Source organism: Tinamus guttatus, unplaced genomic scaffold (assembly GCF_059628265.1).
Source record: "Tinamus guttatus ecotype Peru unplaced genomic scaffold, ASM5962826v1 Tinamus_guttatus_pri_ptg000601l, whole genome shotgun sequence".
Lineage (NCBI taxonomy): Eukaryota > Metazoa > Chordata > Aves > Tinamiformes > Tinamidae > Tinamus > Tinamus guttatus.
In genome coordinates, this window is record NW_028289135.1 from 3367084 (window position 1) to 3386618 (window position 19535).

At 36.9% G+C, this 19535-nt stretch overlaps 1 protein-coding gene across 1 annotated transcript in view; it reads right to left on the bottom strand.

Annotated features, from left to right (window-relative positions):
* The window catches only part of SIPA1L2 (signal induced proliferation associated 1 like 2), a 103349-nt gene extending 85475 nt beyond the window's left edge, over positions 1-17874 (bottom strand). Inside the window, exon 1 of the mRNA XM_010214835.2 lies at positions 17843-17874. The gene's annotated coding sequence lies outside the window, so the exon portion shown is untranslated. The remainder of the gene's footprint in view (positions 1-17842) is intronic.
* Between the last annotated feature and the right edge of the window lie 1661 nt (positions 17875-19535).

A 19535-nucleotide genomic window follows, 5' to 3' on the forward strand; every position in this document is an offset into this window, starting at 1 on the left:
GTTTGGTTAGTCTGAAAGACTTAGTTCCATATCTTGAATTCAGGCAGAAATGTTATATTGGTTATATTCTCTTTTCTTGAAATTATAAATAATTAAACACTCATTTTCATAATAAATCAATTCTTTGTAGAACACTTTTAATCTCCCTAACCTCCTGAGCCTTTTAGTTGTCAAATCCCAAATAAATTGTATGCTATACCTGTAGGAGAAAGAAAGGAGAAAAAAAAAAAAGAAAAAAAAAAAAGCTTCTACGTAGATGATATCAAAGTTCAAATTAATTTGAACCCTGCTTCATCTTGCACTTCAGAGAACTGGGAAGTTATAAGTAACATCAAACACCTTTGAAGGTGAAGCCCCTTTCTTTGGGGACCAAGTGCTACATAAAGGAGAGACCTTCCACAGTGCTTCAGGTTCTCGTTGCTCCTAGCTGTCTTCCTCACTATTTTGCTATGTGTAATTTCCTTGTATCAGGGGCAGCAAATGTAGCAGCAAACTGTAGCCCTATTTGCAATTCTACTTTCATCACCAACAAAGACAGCACAAACTGAAATGCACAAGGCTGACAGGCAGGCAAACATTCCTTTCTTTCAGCCCAAGCATTGGTTGGAAACCTTTGGAGGAGCAATGACAAGACACAGACAACATCAGGAGGCAACGCTGTAAACTGTCTCAGACAGAGGTGGCACAACTAAGATCAGACTAGTTGTGTCTGATTATTCAAATAGAGAGCACCCAATGAGTTAAGAAGGTAAACACACAGTCCAAGTGACACAGGACTCCTGTTAAGAGATGACAGAGGCCTTTTAAGTTTTCAACAAGATGGAGAGAGAAACAAAAGAAAACACACTATTAGTGTAACAGTCATTCCTTCATCATGAAGCAGAATAAGAAGGTAGTGGCAGCAGGAATAATCTATGTTCTATGTTTAACATTTCATGCATGGGAGAACTTCAGAAATTCCCACATCAATTTCAGTTATTTTATACTGGTGTGTTTCACGTTAGTTATTAGGGTGATGTATCTGGTTACTTTGGAAATAAGAGGGCAATTTCTGTAGTGACTTCTGTACATCTGCCCTATGAGGAAAGACTGAGAGAGCTGGGCCTGTTCAGCCTGGAGAAGAGAAGGCTGAGAGGGGACCTGATCAGTGTCTATAAGTACCTCAAGGGAGGGAGTGCAGAGGATGGTGCTGGCCTCTTTCCACTGGTGGCCACTGATAGGACTAGAGGAAACGGCCAGAAACTGAAACACCAAAAGTTCCACAGGAACTTAAGGAAAATTTTTTTAACAGTGAGGGTGACAGAGCACTGGAACAGGCTGCCCAGAGAGGTTGTGGAGTCTCCTTCCCTGGAGATCTTCAAAACCCGCTTGGACGCAGTCCTGTGCCACGTGCTCTAGGTGACCCTGCGTGCGCAGGGGGGTTGGACTAGATGATCTCTAGAGGTCCCTTCCAACCTTAACCATTCTATGATTCGATGTAGACAATTTTTTATATATATATAATGCCCCTATCACATCTGGAGAAATTTGTTTTACATTATGATGGCAAAAATTCTTACATGACTACTTCAAATTTTGAAACAATTTTGGCTTTTTAAGGTTAATGTCTACTACAGTGATACCAAAAATGAGTATTCAAAAGAGCTTTTGAGGCCTACAGTGCCATTTTTAGCTGTAACATGGAAGTTCTTTTGTATGTTTCCACTACTACCATGTTTCAGAGCAAACTGATGATTCAGCAGAAGCAGAAACCAGCCCCATTCAATTCAAAAAGGTCCAACTACTTCCACTGTCTGCCGCAGCACAGGCTCTGCGTATCCAACATGAATGCTGAGAGCTCTTTAGAGATGAGCTGCTCATACTGTTTCACCCCACTCCCCATGTGCTTAGATATTTCAGAAGACTGCAATGATTAAAGATTTGAGAAGCTATGACCAACATAGATTTTGTTTAGAGTTCTCACCCCATGTGAAAAATATTAAAGATACTTTAAAATTCTTTGTGAATTATCCTGTGATAAAGCTTGGGAGTCTGTTTCTCAGTTTGGTCTACCACAGGTGCCCAATTTGTGTATTTGCTAAAATGCCTCCCACAAATGTACATGTTTCAGCTTCTTCTATGGAAAACAAATAAAAACATTATTTTGGTGATGCTGTGGAGCCGGCTAATTACTACTTGTACAACTCTTCACCTCCCACCCTGCCATTTTGCCTATAGCAACAGATATATTGCCGAGAACCTCAGGACATCCTAACGGAGACAACATCTAAAATTTTCACTGAGATGACAGAATAATTGTGAAAGGGCACATTTTATGGAAAAAACAGGAGCACTAACTCTTCTACTGCCTCTGTTTTCAAGGGAGTAAAGGGGATATAAAACATTCTTTATATGTCACTTGGCAGTAAAATGGCTCTGTGTCAGAACCCTGAATTATTCTTGGTAGCAAAGAAGGAAGTGGTTGATTAAAATAAAATAAGCTTTAGGAAAGAAAAAGGAAACATTACCCTTTATCTTGATTGCTTTATATGGAAGCTACTTTAGCTTGACCTTGGCTATTTATTGACTGCGTGAGCAGTGAGTTAACAAACTGAAACATTCCTGGACAGTCTTCTGTAGCTTTTTCAAGTGACTGGAGTTTGGCAGTTTCAGATATCACCAAGTAATTTTGCACATACTTTTGCATCACTTCTATTTTACAGGTATTATGATGATAAAGTGTTACTCCACATCACTGTGCATCAAGATTTTTAAACAAGCTCTTTTCTGACAGGAGAGATTTCAGTTCTACCTTGAACATAAACTATATCCAGAAAGCAAATATGCTGAAATTTACGATGACTATAATAAAGGATAGTTTGTTCTTAATTTCACTATTTTGTTCTTAATTTTACAGTATAAATTCAGAAAGTTGATTTCATAGTATCAACAAAGCACCTTGAATATCTTGGTAGTTACCAAATAATTTGATAACATTAGTCATGGGTTTTTTTAATGAAAAAAAATCATATCATTTTAAATGAAAACAGAAATACAGGAACTAGAGCAAGAGAGTTGCCAGATGAAGATTGTTCTTTGCAATCCATTCAGTATGGCACAATTTCATAGCAATGAAATGTCATCATCATCTGTTCAGTGATTATTTGATGGTTTATCTAGAATAAAGTTGTCTGAAACCAACTTGTTTTCAGTTAGACTTAGAAATGCTGTATAAGGAAGACAATTTTGGTAAAAATAAAGTTTTATGTAAAACTTTATTGCAAAAGCTCCCCTGCCCCCCGAAAAGGAATTCAGAGTAACCATAGCTCTACAGTTTTGCTTTCAATATAGTACGTTAAAGCACCTATCAAAGCTCTCTTGAGGTGTCGTGCTGACAAAGCATGCTATATAATTTCATTTCAAACAGAAAGAATTGTGTTCTAACACTTCACTCAGAGATTCCCAGCAGATCAGGAAAAAAAAAAAAATGTTTTGCTAACCTCTCCCGCTACCATACGTTTTTTTAGACAATGCTCCGGTCACGACTGGGGGAATACAGGACCAATGTGTAATTCCTTCATGCTTGAGACACATTGATATTTAGCATAACAAAGGAATAAAGTAGACTTAGAAGATACAACCTTAAAAATTAGCTCTTAGTATTTCAAGAAACTTGCTTCTTTTACCAAACCTTGCCCCTAGCCCTTTTACTCCCAAGCCTTATCTCTTCCTTCAGATTCCACAAAAAAATCTGCATGGAATCACACACAGTGTGACAACCGCAGGCTATCAAAAGTGCGATACCGTCTCCCTAACTTTCCTTTCTTTTGGCACATAGTCAAAAGACAAAAAACTGAGGCAGGAGGAAGGGCGTGGGGTATCAAAAAAAAAAAAAAAAAAAGGCCTTACTCTAAGAATCACCTTATTGAAGTACTGAAAGGAAGAGCTGGCAGTGACCCTGAGGGACTGGATGCTTAGAAGAGTCTATTGGCTATATAGTCAACTAGCATCAAAAGCTTAGAACAGTCAAAGCCTCATTTGATTGCTCCAGTAATTTGTCTTTAAACACTTATCTAAACAGACAGATATGAAATAACATCATTAGGAAGTACAAATAATGTAAGTGTGGTCCCATTTGATAAGCACAGGGAATGCTAATTATGGGGTCACATTCACCTAGAAGATGACAGCTTGCTTTCACTGTGCCCAATTTTGTTTTTACTTTGGAATTTTTAAATACCGATTACGTAACACTCCACCCAAAAATTCAGAAACAGAATTTTGTATTTGACTAACCAAGTGCTGCACTTATGTAAATCCAGGTGTTCAAACAGCAGGGCGCGATGATCTGATCCAAAGGGATGGTCTTTGCACTGACAAAGTAACACCCTGTGAGGGCTGTGAAAAACTTCCCTCTGGATTTTATTATCGGCCTTCATTTAGCATATAGTTTCTACTCAGCCAACAAACTGGCTATCCTTGAAACAGACTGCACATTTCTACAAGTACGTTTTTACTTGGTGTCAGTGCATACTTCCCTCTTTTTTTTGTAGCATATTTACATTACAGAAACAGAGTTAATTTCAAAGCGAAAGCTTAGAAAGGAATAGCCAAAATTGTAAAGCTCCTGACCCTTATAAAACTCATATTAATTATACAAGAAACTATACATTTGACGTATCTAACTACATGACATTCCTCTTTCTTCTAACTCATGCTCACCTTTGTTAGCCACTACAGCACCAACATTATGCATAGCACTTCAAGAATAGCATCTTTACTAAAACAATTTATAATGCAAGTGTTTGAGACCAAGAAAACACTGCATCTCTTTTGAAAATATGGATTTAAAAAAAAAAAAAAGTTTATAGAGAATATCAGTAATGAGTTCTTTAAGGATTTTCTACAGGTTCTGTTCAAACAGCTTTTCCACATTTTTTAAACAAACACATCTGTGAACAAAAACAAAACAAAACAAAACAAAAAAAAGGGCAGCATTCCAAAAATCTACATGAACTAGGAGGTCCATATTTCAATGGGAGGATTTAGTAATGCAAATTCATATTTACAAATCAAATAACCATACATACATTTTCCCCTCCATTCCAAAGCTTTATTAGCTTTCCACAAGGAGAGGTGGTATTTGCATGCCATGTTTGCCTATCATGATTTAGCCCCCATCTCTGCTCCATCATTTCCCTTTCAAATGAAAGTCTTTGGCTCTCCCATTTTCACCATCCCAGGTTGAGGATGTTGGGTGCCCCTTCACTTCCTCTTTTCCCTTATTTTCATATACCACATGTGTTCTCATTCCCCACTCCTGCAACATTTCCCTTTTCATTCCATGGAAATATCATTGTCCTTGCAGGTTACAATGAGGACAAGCCAGACAGATAGGCTGTGTTCAGAACATGACACCCACCCAGTGTGGGATGAGAACATTCACAGAGAGCCATGACTCAGGCACAGCTACCCAGTATGACAAGAGACCCAGCAGGTAAAATAAGATACGAGGCGAAGTTTGGATGGTGATTATTGTTATGCTAGTAACAGTTGTCATCAAACAGTTGTTCAATTTTCAGACAGAGATGGTAAAAACTAGCAGCTTTGCTAACCACAAATCAAAAACTCCACATGTCCACATCATCTTCATTCCGGTTTAAAAACAGATCGATAGGGTGATAAAAAACAGAGGATGCACAGTAGCCCTGTGGCACAATATCCATACAAATTTATTACAAGTATCAAGCGCAAATATGTATTTCAATTTTCAGCTACTATTTTTAGAATATAGAAATATTTCTTCTTTCATTTAAAAAAATATTTCAGGACTTCCAAAGTCACAGACAGATACTTGAAAATGATTCAATTAATCTTTGAGTTTAAACAACCACATTATGTGAAAAGCTCATAGATGTATATCATCAAAGCCATAAAAAAAAAACTGAGTGAATGAAACACCTTTATGAAGAAAAAAAAATTATTAAGGGAAAAAACTTACTGTTCTGGATCAAACTACTGTATGAGTGCAAGAATTCATCTTGAAGATAAAATGTGAATCTGTTTGCCACATCTTCCTGGAAAACTGAGTTTCATAAAAGGAAGAATGTGTTGACTGGAATTTGCTTTCTGTTGCTTCAAAATAACTGTTAGTGCTAAAGACTAGACTTACTGTTCCAGTCAAGACAATTCTTCCACTGATTAAATGAATGTGGAGTTCTCTCTCTACTCTTAATAAAATCCTACTGAAAGAAACAGAAGAAATAAAGACCTATTAACTAATGATTCAATCAGTTCTGCCATTCCAATAAAAGTTTTTGATGTCCTAAACTACTGAAAGCTAAGCCAAATATTACTCCCTACCAGTGTGAGTTCCTAAGCGTTAGTTCTAATAGCATTAGAACTAACAGCATAAATAGGCAGCAGACAAGATTCCAATTTGTTAATCTTTGCGGAATGTAAAAAGAAAATGTGGAGTCATGTTTTTCAGGTACAACACTGATCCCTCCCCAGCTGCAAGGGGTCTTGTTCCAATCTCCTCTCCCCATTTCAGAAGGAAGAGTCTCCTTGATTCCAACAGACTCACATGGAAGAACTGCAATTGAGAATCACCTGCACATGACAGGTGACCCTCTTGCACCCTGGAACTACCCTGTAGGGAATTCCAGAGGAGAATAGTTCTTTCTTGATCTGCTTTTGTTTAGGAATGTAACTTCCTTGTAAGTCTTCACCAGCAGCTACCATTAAGACTGCCACAAGACCACACGCTGTTCCAGATCTGCTTGCCAACTCATGTGCAGCTAAAGCAAAGTGTCCCTCAAATTCCTCCCACCTACCTAAGAAAATAATTTGATATTTAAGTACTCTTTTAATCAAACCCAAAGTTTTAAAAGAGATAACAGTAATAATATATATTTTTAATTCCTATTATTAAACAAACTTGCATGTAAATTCAGTGCATTTTACTGATACGCAGTTATTTATTCAGACATTCCCAATGACTCCACATCAGAATGAGACAGAATCGAATACACCATGCAAGTAGGGAGGCACATAAGAAGGTCGGAGAGAACTAGAATAGTAGCATATTGTGCTTAAGCTAAACAAGACAGGCATTATTTCCTTGAACTCTCCACAACCCCAGTGACAGTTGTGAAGTGACTGGGGAAAGAGTTCCCATTAACATAAAAATTCTGAGTCTACTGGAGAAAAGCAGCTTTATGGAAAACTGCAGCACTGATCACCCAGATCACCCAGAGCAGGCACAGAGTACAGCACAGTGAAAGTTCCTACCCTGAAATACTGTCAGAAAAGGTTGACTCATAGAGCAAGTCAACCACCATATAAGGAATTGAATCTGAAGGTTGATTTAAGTCATTTTATTTAAAAAAAAAGGCCATTTGCCCAATACACAGTGGGCTTTTTAACTAATATTATTTATAACTATGTATTTCCATCGTGTTTGAATATTACTCAGATTATGATAAGAACCAAATTCTTACTTCTCTATTTAATTTAGATAAATAGATTAATTCCTTAAAGAAGTGATATAATTCAACAGAGAAACGGAACAGGCAAGCAAATAACATAAGAATTTAATGAAGCAAGAACTGGTGAGCTGTTTGAGACACTCACATAGGGAAGTATTTTGAATAGCATACCAATACTGGTAAATCATCTTACTTGCATTTTAAGTCATTTAGGAAACCACAAAATAAACATTACAGGATGAGGACAAAACCATTCATATTTATGTATAAAACAAAATCCACTCCCCTCTCCCACCCGCCAGAAAGATACCAAAATTAAGTAATGTGACCTGTGCATAAACACAGGAGGAGAAGGAAAAAGGGATAAAAGAAGATTAACTGAACAAATGAAATCATGATGTAAAGAACTGGACAGATGAAATCATGATGTAAAGAACGGGACAGATGAAATCATGATGTAAAGAACGTAAAAATGAAATTCATGAAAGGATTTAAAAGAGGACACAAAATGTCAAACTCTGCATTACATTTGAGAAAGGCGAAAGATCTAGCATGTTATGTTAAAAAAGAGAAGCTAAAGGACAGCTCAAGCAGAGAGACAAGAGAGGAGATGACAGAAGTATGCGCAGTACTTTTCTGGAAACGATTGCTTTCAGAGAAGGAATGAATACCACCAGAGAGACCACATATGCGGTTAACAAAGTTTTTTTAAAACATGAAACGGTATCAAAACCAGATGTCTTCTGATTCAATTAATAAGTAGATTTCAAAACCACTGAATAAAGGCGGCAGCATGCACATTATGGAATGAGTAAATTAAGTGGGAATGATACACTGCAGAGATCTAGCCATAGACTACACGTGGACACATCTGTCCTGCCTGTCAGGGCACTGTTTGGAAGGGAGTACAGGAGCCACTAGTGCTCACCCAAAAGCAACCCCTCACCTCCAAACGCTCATCGTGATAGCTTTTAGAGCATGGGATACCCAGTAAGGTCTTCTTCCATGCTACGAAACAAGGCAATTTTAAAACATTCTGTAACTGGAAGATAAGGAAACATCTGTTTACCTTGTGCTTTCCTATACTTCTGCAAACTAGACAAGAAAGCAAGTAAAAGAAGCTGTTTTAGTAAAATCATAAGTGATCAATATACCCAACAGAGCTGGCCCGTTGCTTAAGGAAAATCCACTGTCTAAAAAGAACAGAGCATGAAGAGAGTGACACTTGAATCACTCTCAGAGGTTGCTGTCTGCAAATCACCACAGTTGCCAGTGGCTGAAAAAAGACAGTAAGAAAATTAGTAAGAGTAAAGAAAATTCTGTCAGTTAAAAAAGTACATTCTACTTTAATAGTCCAGAGCAATAAAGTATGGAGAAAGGAGGGAGAGAGAGGAAAGGGAGAGGAAAAAGAAAGTAAATTAACCATGTAAACTTCAAAAGAAAATATCTTTTAACAGGCTGAGACAGATAAATTAAGCACTACCAAATCATTCTAAACTAAAAGTATTATTTCCTTGCTTCTTTCCATCTCTATGCGTACACACGCAGAGTGCCCAAATCATTTTTGTGGTCCTTCTACGCAGGGACTGAACAAAACACAACCCACATGGGAAACTGTAGGAACACATGTGCCTCAGTGTACGCACGTGCACATTCTAGTGCGGCCGGGCAGGCCGCGTGCTCCCATTAGGCTGCCGTCAAAGATTCTCTCTTTAGCTGCCTCATGGATTAAGCACACTTTGCCTTTTGCTTTACTGGAGCAAAGGGAAAAGGAGCTGCTGAACAATTATCCCAAGAAAGGGCCAAGAGGCAGGAAGGGCGACTGCAAACAGAGAAAAAGCAAGAGTAGAGGGAAATACTCCAGCCTATCACCTATCCTTCACCACAGCCCATTAAGATCGTGGACAACACTGGAGCTGGTACAAGGGATCGATTTCTCTGCGAAGAGGATTAAACAAATAAACAAACAAAAACCCACCTTCCTAGCTGGTTATTATTCATATTTCACTCAGTGCCAAAGGAGATTTAAAAAAAAAAAAAAAAAGCACTGATTTTAAATCAACCAGGTGAGGGAAAGCCTAATACTACATCATCCATTTTGGTTGGATATTCACAAAGAAATGAGATAAGAAAAGATTTTATGAAAAAGATTTTCCTCAGATGAAACTCCCTCTTTATCCCAAAACTCCAAGATACCACAATCTCTTGAGAATGCTCCACAAACAAAGGTTTAAATCTTGTGTGTCCCTGAAGAAAACATATTCTGTCTTGCCAGAATATTCACTGGAATTCGTTTTCACAAGACCTTCCTAAAATACTTACCTTTGAACAATCTCCTATTACAAATAATACTTATGTTTAAGTCTCCATGAACTAAAATGAAGAGTTCAAATTTACTGCATGATGGCTTTAAATATTCAGAAATAAACAATTTCTCTATAGAAAGTTATTAAATATATCCTCTATCAGAATACATGGATCAGAATACATATCTAAGTTTTTAATTTTGCTTCAGAAATACAGCCATGGGTGTAACTTCTATAGAGTTCATAGTTTATGTAGACTTGCAGCCGCTACAATGGAAAGTGTCACAATATTCCTCTGTGTTAAAAGTGTATGTGGTTTTAAACTTGTACCTCAGCACAATTTTATCAAACCAGGAAGGCTCAAGTTTCCAACAATGAAATTATTACTTCTGTGTGTAATTCTAGAAGCCATCTACACAATACTGCATAGTAAAACACATTTAAAAAAAAACACAATGAAGACCTCACTGAATGAACACTATTTTACTTTCCTCTGTAAGCTTAGTAACAAAAAAAAAGGTGCAATAGGAAAATAAATAGGAAAGCTCAAAAGCAAACCACCTTCAAATTTCAAAATATGTACTTCTCAACTACAATATAAGCTCAGTTTGTAGTGATTTTTTAATCATTTTAATGTTTTTATAGTTACAGCAGACTTCCTTAAAGAAGTACTCTGATAAAAAAAAAAAAAAAGGCTTGAATTGAAAATAGATTTTAACTGCATTAACTTCAGTACCTTGATATTAAGCATCAGCCCCAACAACTTACTATACTGGTAATAACCCTATGAAGGAAAATGTCTCCTTTTTACTTCTTCCACTAAAAGGAAATTTTAGTCACTTTAAAACCCATCAGGATTGCATATTCAAAACTATTCCTTCAAGAAAAACAAGCATATTAAGCAGTTATTTTTATTGCATATTTTAAGAATAGCATTTCAAGGTCAAACTCTATCAAATGCAAAATAAGAAGGCCAAAATTACCTTGCTAAACCTAAAGTACCATAAAGGCTGGCTGCCCTGGAGACCGAGCTAGCTGAAATGCATACAGCTGTCATATAATGCACACTCTTCCTCCTCCTCAAACAAAGCTACCAACTGCCAACTGTAATCTAATAATTAGCATATGTAAAGCAAAAGGGTTAGACTATGACATCAGTTTATCTGCTTCTTAGAAAACAGTTTTGAATTAAAATCCTACAGCCCACTCCAACCTTCAAAATTCTAAACAAATCCTGCCAAAGAGAAAGGAACAGCAAAGGCCACAAAAATAAGTGTATTCTAAAATTTAAAAATTAGAAAATATTTCTAACCATTCTCTTCTTAAAAAATAATAAAATTAAAAAAAAACCTTTCAGGTAAACATGAAAAAAAGAAAAAGTCAAACGTCAAAAATGACATACTTTATGTCTGACTTTTAAACATGATGAAAATGAGGAAGAAGAAGATTTAATATTGTTATGTCAGAGAAATTAATATTGCTGAATGGTGCTTTGGAGCCAGCTGAAAACTAAAGACAAGCCAAAGTAGAAATACAGCGTTTAACTAAGCTGTCAGTCCCCCAGACATAATTGGTTGTTACCATCATTAACAGTAATTCTAAAATCTCCAGAAGGCAAATGCCAAAAGGGAAGAAATAGCTGAAGCCCTTCTTTTCTTTGAGATTGTTAGTTTATGGGCTTAACAAAAAATACATGAAATGCAAGCATCTGTTCCTAACCCTCTCACTTAGAAATAATCACTTCAAAAAATATTTCCAAACTTAGTTTATAAAAGAAAGAAAACTTTGCTGCCACCTTCATCTTTGGTCAGCATTTGCTGGCATGTGGCCTACCTGAAGCTGTCCAGGGTAGTTCATTTCACTGGCGTTAAAAACAAGAAACATTTCAAAAAATTTTGAGAAGGAAAATCTTCCTGCTTATTTTCTGTAGGCATGATCCTTCACCATTCACCTTCCTCTATTAGCAAGAAAATCAATCAGAAAATCCATGTGCAGGCAGAAACAAGCTGCAGTGAAGGATGTGGGGAAATCTCCTATCCCCCTCCACACCCCCCAGCTGCATCACCGGGTGCACAGCCCATTCATAAGAAGGAATTTGATGAAGCAGCAGATCAGGTTACTGGGCTGAATGACAACTGTGAGAAGATAAAACAGGGAAAAAATAATAAAAGAAGCCTTAACAGGTATGAATTATCACATATTCTTAAGAGCAAAACAATAACTTGTTAGAGGGCTAACAAGGACAGACTGAGCACTTGCAAGACAGCTATTTTTGAAAAGAGATGCCCTCTTCCTCAGCCCCCTCTGCAAGCAGACAGGGCTCAGAGTGTGCCGGGTTAATAACCAGACCAGGCAGCCGCGGGGAGATTATTTTAAGCTGTCTGCATTTTTTAGATAGGGAGTGGATGTGACAGGCTATCCAAGAAAAGACCAAATATAACAAAAGGTCATCTGTATCATATTATCAATATTTTAAGTCTAAAATTACTGAAAACAAGTACTTGGACATTTCATAGACGGGGTAAAAATACTGCAACTTAACCAGTTTCACTAGATTGGAAGACTTGGACAGTTACTTCAGTCAATACATTTTCAGCCTGAAAAACGCATCCAAAACCTCATTAATTTTTTTCCTATTCAAAACGTAATGAGTTGAGCCCGAAAAATATACCTGATGTTTACTGCCCTGCTAAGCTCACTAACCAAGGGAAAAATGACCTAAGCATCATCCCTACAACTTGCTTAAGAAAGAACTACAAGTGGCTTTGACCTAATTATTTTAATTCATGCAATTTGTCCATCTGCTTTAGTTTATTTTCCTGCTTGGGAACTGCAGAGCAATTTCTTCTCTTTTCCTATTCAATTTCCCTCCCTGAATCTTTCTCAGGTTGTTTCATTTTCTCAATTTCTTACCTTTCCCTATCCTGTTACATGTTCTGTTCCCAGGCCTCCCTTTCCCAGCTGCATAGCTCTTCTTTTCTAACACACCCTTACCAAACAGAAGCGAGCTCTTAGGATATGTTTTTGACCTATTCTTTTAGTTTAGCTTCAAAAGAATTTCCAGGGATTAGTAACAATCTGAAATATTTAGAGATCTTTACTTAAAAAGATCACAAGCCAGAAAAAAAGGACTTCAGCTAAGATAATTCATTATAAACCTTTGCTTTGTACTCTCACTTTACTGAAATAAACAAGATTAAGTAACAGATCAAGATGGTGCATATGCTTTTTCTTTTCTGAGAACCATCTTCCGATTATTTTTATTTGTTGTTTCTTCTCAGCTCCTCTTAATACATGAGGGGTGCATATGTCTCTTCCTCGATGGCAAAACACACGCTACATTTCTTGAGGCCAAAGAAAAGAAGACTTTAGACTAGTTGCTCCCAACTCTAGTTGCTCTCATCCTCTCTTCCCTTTTAAGACCCATCACTCTGCAGCTCTTAATCTTTAATTGTCTTTTCTTATACTCAGTACTCCTCCTTTTTCCCATACTCCCTCCACAATGACCAGCACAAAAAACAAGGGCTCCCATTTTATTAACCCAGATGGTACTGCATCGCTTTTAATTCTGATGATCCTCACTAGTAAGGTATGCATTAACAGGTGACTAATGAGTGCTAATTTGGGGGCCAAACTCTTCTCGGCCAGTGACAGGACAAGGGGTAATGGGTACAAGCTGAAACACAGAAAGTTCCATCTCCATGTGAGGAAGAACTTCTTTCCTGTGAGGGTGACAGAGCCCTGGAACAGGCTGCCCAGAGAGGCTGCTGCGTCTCTTCCTTTCCAGATACTCAAAACCTGTGCAGCCGGGTTGGAAAGGCCAACTATGCAGCACAAATTGCCTCAAAACTGAATATTGTACTCACAAATAACAGAAATTACTCTAGACGTGTAGTTCTTGGAAAGATTGGTTAAAGCACCATTCTACTTTGCTCCTCCACATCTCTTCCACTCTGTTTCTATGGTTTCATTATATTAACTTTATTTCAGTTATTGGTTGTAGAGTTCACTCTTCTTTCTTAATTTCTACCAGCAATTCCATCTACATCATTGCCATTATTTAACATTTGCTACATGCAAAAAAAAGAGACCACACTGAAGATGTATTTACTGTAAAAACAGAAAATTCCATGTCTGCTTATATAGGAAATACGTCACACGAACCAAGTGCAGTGCCTTTTTTCCTACTGACAAAATTATTATTCCCATTTAATGTTTGATTATTTAATGCCCTTGTATAAAGGCATATTTCCAAACTATACCAGTCCTCATAAAAAAACAGGAATGGTTTAAAATGTTACGATTACTATTGTGAAACAGCAGAATCAAGACTTTACACTTAGCTTGCCCTCTAATGTGCATGGCTTACTGACCTTTATTATTAACTTTATCTCCACTGTGACAAGACCTGCAACCCTAGAAGCAGCCCTCATCTTCCGTCACTCATGACTAGAGCACAGTTGCTTCTAGTCCTGTTTAAAGGACTTGGTCTAGAACACCTCTCTGTTTAAAACAGATTTAAATTACATAAAAGGTAATTTTGGTAATTACACAAAAGCTGTAATTTAAAGCTGCTTCAATATACAAGCATGTGTGTGTCAAAATACATGTTAACAATACTCCTTAAGCCACTTTGTGTAACAGAATAAAAAAAAATTGTATATTTAGAAAATAAATTTTCTAAACTTTAGAAGCTAAAGTTATCTTCTTAGACATTTTTTTCCAAATTTCCAAACAGCAATTGGCCTAAAAATCTCCCTAGATATTTTAGGAGTTCTCAGTCCTTGTACCGCCAACCTTTGCTTGCGAGTTGCTTCACTGCTGCATGGCATTTTGTGGTTGTTAACACAAATAAACTTTAAATATTTATGACTTGTTAGCCTTTTTATTCTTGAAAAAATGGTTAGCAGGGCTTAACTTTCTTCTGTAATACCACTGTTGAGTTTCCTCAATAAGCAAATTAGCTGCTGTCAACAATTTGTTCCTGTTTATGACAAAAAAAGACTAAGTCCTTATGTTCTACCATATACTCTAGGTTTATGTATTTCAAAATCAGAATTACCATAAATTTAATAATGTAATTACAATTCTAAGTAAAACGTGGAGAAATATTTACATAAACACTGTAGCAGTATACATGGAACAAAAAAAGAACAAAAATCAATGTGTATTAGCTCATGCATGAGCAAACCAGAAGCTTCTTCTCTCAGCTGTAAATGACAATATTGCTTGTGCTATATATCTTGCAAGTTATGAAAAAAAAGTGCACTTGATTAATATACCTCCACATAAAGGATTAGACATCTGTTCTGTATTCTGTTCTCTTTGCAGCAATGCTGTATCACAACTGCTATTAGTCTAACCCACAAAAGAGAACAAAATGAAGGAACACTTGAATTGTTTTTTCAGCTTCTTCTGATTTGCTCTAAGTAGCTACTATGTCTTCTCTAATTATACAGCCAAAAGGTAAAGCAAGCACAAAGCTAGCAAGAGTCGTCAGACACTATTAGTGCAGCTTTACTAGCTTAAGTTCTCTTTTCCTACATAATTAGCACCATTCAAATGCAGATACTTTTGACAACTTGTAATACAAAATACGCTACAATATTGTCCTCTCAATCTGACTATTTCCCAAGCAAAAGCATAGCTCTGTTCAGCCAAAGCATCAGATCGGTATGTATCTATGTACATAAAAACACTCCGCATATGTGAAAAATAGTAGTTAAGACTTCTAAAGGTATAACTTACACTGCCATTATTACAACAGGCCTTTATCTTGCCCACTAATACAAGAGTTTCTACATGAAGTGAGATCAAGATCAGAATTGACCACTCATTTAGAATGGAGTCCTAAATGAAAAGGGGAAAGAAACTGCTAAGCTGATATGAGCAGAGAAAGCCATTTAAAAACAGGTAAGCTGAAACATGTATGAAACATGAGCATCCGTCTAGGGGAACTGTGGAGCACAAAGGGCAGAGGGGCTCAGGTGGCTGGACTGAAAGTTCATTTTCGTTCTTGCATCCAGGCCTAAGCCAGCCATGCTAAGCCACTGACAAGGAAGGTCCAGTTTTTAGATTCTCTTACATCTGTTGTTCTTTGAATAGACTGACAAACCTGTACAGAATTCAAAAGCAGATATCCTCATGGAAGTCTCTAAATGCAGAATAAGTTCTACATGACTCTTCGCACCCCAAAAATCAATTCTTCTTCCAGAAGATTTTTTTTTCATGGAAACAATGTGTTGTTAGAAATGGCAATTACGATTCAGGTATGAAACTACCATTTTGGAAAAAAAAGCACAAACTGCAATTGCGAAGTAGAAATGATCTTTAAGCCTCATTTGGAACACCTGGGATATTCCGGAAGGAGAGGCCTGTGCTGCATCTTCAGCATCGACAAGTACTTCTCAAGCAGCTGTTGTTAGAAATTCTGTCCTTGTTCTGCTCCGACTCCTGTGTCTTGGCTGCCTGGCCAGTCAGGTGTCTCTGCTATGCAGCAGAGGTACATTATGGAACTGCATGACAATAACTGGCTCAGGCATAAAGAAAACTTTTGCTTGACACTTTGCAGCCTTAGCTAGAAAAGCTGCCGTCAGCATGGCTAACACAATTTAAGTTAGTGTGCCTCCCAACTGAAATGTTTATTTTTTTTCCATGATGCAAAGATGGAATAGGAATATATTAGAATAGGAATATATCAAAAAAAATGGATTATGAAAAAAAAATGCCCGAAAATGCAAGTTTCTAGCTTCAGCAATATTTTTTTCCACTATTCTTGTGTAATAGAACATGCAGCACTGGAATACTTTATTTCCTGGTGAAGGATAGTACTTTAGGAAAAAAAAAAAAAAAAAAAAGAGAGAGAGAGAGAGAGAGAGACTAGAATGACTACAATAAGAATAGCAAGTTCAATTTATTTTGTTTGATATAATTTCTTTATAATTCCATATATACATATAAGCTTAACTTACTCTTATATGACCCAACATTTCAATTACAACAACCACCAAAAAAGCTAAAATAGAGCAGTGTGTCCAAGTTTTTACTAATGTTTCTTAATTTTCCATATACTACTATTTTTGTCTTAAGTTTGTAAAAGATCATGAAAGATTTTATCTATCTGGACCACAAGCCACTAAATACAGATTCAGGGCTGGTTCAGTCTCACACCGTTATACAAAACATACTTCCCACTGTTTACTAGTATCAATAAGATAATATTGCATTCTTCAAATGAGAGTAGGCATAGTGCATACTTACAATACCTGATTGTGGCCAGATGATTAAATACACTAACTTAAATTCGGAAAATTCAGAATTCACTCTAGATTATATTATGTTTGCATGTATTGAAAATAAACAGTTTCTCCATAAATTCCCATAAAGTATTCAGTTACTCAGGTCTAAAAAATGACTAATCTGTTCACTGTGCTGCAGACAGTGTGTCACCATCAGACAACAGCCATGTTCTCTGTTTAGTGTGTAGCACTTCTAAGCTTAAGCCATATGTCAGAATCATAACGCTGCTCTTTCAGACTAGATAAAGTAGTTTAAAGAGTTACAGGAGAAGAACTGAACCTCTTGATTTCTATTAGAGAAAATACCAAGGCGTCATTACCAACTGCATTCTCACGGTCTTCTACAGAGTAATCGGCCTTTACAAAGAACGCTCAGCATATCAATCTAGTGTCCGTTTCTGGTCATATCATCTCTCTTCCAGAGAAAGACCAAGCTATGATTTATAAATCACCAAAATTACAAGTTTATTTTTCTTTACCCAATTCGCTAGGAAATGCAGCTATCCTGTATAACGACAACTATAACACGAGTTGCTTCCATGTGATTGAACTATACTCTCAAATTTCAATGCAAGGTTATTTCCCAAATAACAGATTTCAAAAGAAGACTAAACTTCACACTTGTACACTTAACCATAGAAATGACCCTTTTCACAGTTTCTAGAAGAATCTTAAAACCAGTGAACATCAGCTGCAAGTTTAAAAGGTGGGTTAATACTAGACATACACTGAAAATATATTTTGTCAGAGCTTAAAAAAATATTCTTACCTTTGGTTAGAAGGATTTCAAAGGATGACAACTTGACTCACTTTTTTCTAATATCTTTAAAATGGAGACACCTGCAAGTCAAAAAAGAAAGATTCAGATGCTTTTTTTTTTTTTTTTTTTTTTTAAGGCAAACTTGCATACTTAGAGTATGGAAGTTGAAATCAAAACCACAATTTTAAATGATTTCTTTAATCATTTAATCATTTCTTTAATATGGCAATAAAACACCACAAAATACACAAAGGCTATAAAACTCAGCACGGTATAGTAGGTATCACTTCATGTGTTGCAAGAGGTTTTTAAAGCTGTAATCTATGAATGTTCCTGGCAATTCCTGGGAAAGGCTTGGCTGGGAGGAGACGTGATGAACCAGAAGCAGCAGAATCATATTTTTAAAAGATAACTCAAAGCAATAGTTAACAGTACAAATACCAGAAGTGTTTTTGTTTTTAAATGAAATACTGATTTATATTCCATAAGCTTAACTTCTATTTTGCACCGTAGTCTGTATCTAGCCACGCTCTTAGATGACAAGTTAAATAAAGGATTTGGGAACAAACTGAAGAAACACCCTGCTTTGATTTCAGCAACTAATATAGTTGCCCAGCATTTCTCAGGGTCAAGACTAAAGTGACTAAATGGATTTTGTTGTTTATTTCCACTGCAAAAATTAAAATCAGTTTAATTTCATATAACTGCCAGTATTCCCAGCACAATAGGCTGATCTCTGTAAAGGCACTTTTCCTTCCTTTCATACAGAAAATATCCTGTAAACAGCCTATTTCCCACTCTAAGTGAGTGCTTTTGTTTACAGGAAGGAAAGGCAACAGAAACCTTGCCATGCAATAGTGAGAGCTAAAAAGTTTTGTTTCATTTCCTACTGTGCAGGTGTTTCATACATGAAATCTATTGTAACTCCTTATTTCAGATAGAAAACATGCCGCTTCTTTTCAAAACACAGACCGAGAAGTATAAAACAATAGGGATAAGGAAGTGAAGCAAAACAAAAATACACAGCAAATATGCTCAGTGTGATTTTTTCTTAGTTCTGTATGAGACACAGAAAAACAAAAGGCAATGAGTAAAATGTAAAGAAAAAGCACAGACTCAAGAAAACAACAAAGAGGCAGTCAAATGATACGTATTTAATCCAGGCTGCTGATGCAGTAAATACTGCTCCCAGCACTATGTGCCATCCCCGGGCCTCCCCAGCGGATGCGGTGCCGGACTCCGGGTACCTGGCTGAGCACAGCACGGAGAACGGCCTTTAAATCCCAGGGGGCCCACCGGCCAAACACCCACCTCGTACCTCAAAGTGACGGGAAGGCAACTGGCAGGACCGGCTGGGCCAAATATAATCTGGCAGCCATCAGCTGGACCACACTGCTTTAATCAAAACATCTTTACTGAAACACACAATCACTTCAGTTGTTAAAAAAGGGCTTTCTCAACTGTCATGCCGCACCATCAGTGACCTTAGGCAACAAGTTACATCACGGCAGGCTGAATACTTAAAAGAAGGATTTGCTAATTAAGGGCAATTAATTACACAGTAGTGCTAATTTGAGAAGCAATATCCGTTAAGCTTTTGTCTGCTTAAGTCTCAAATTGACTCAGATTGACTGCTGAGCAGAGTTGTTTATGGAACCTGCTGAGCTAGTTATAATTTCAGACGATCACTTCTCCGAGATGA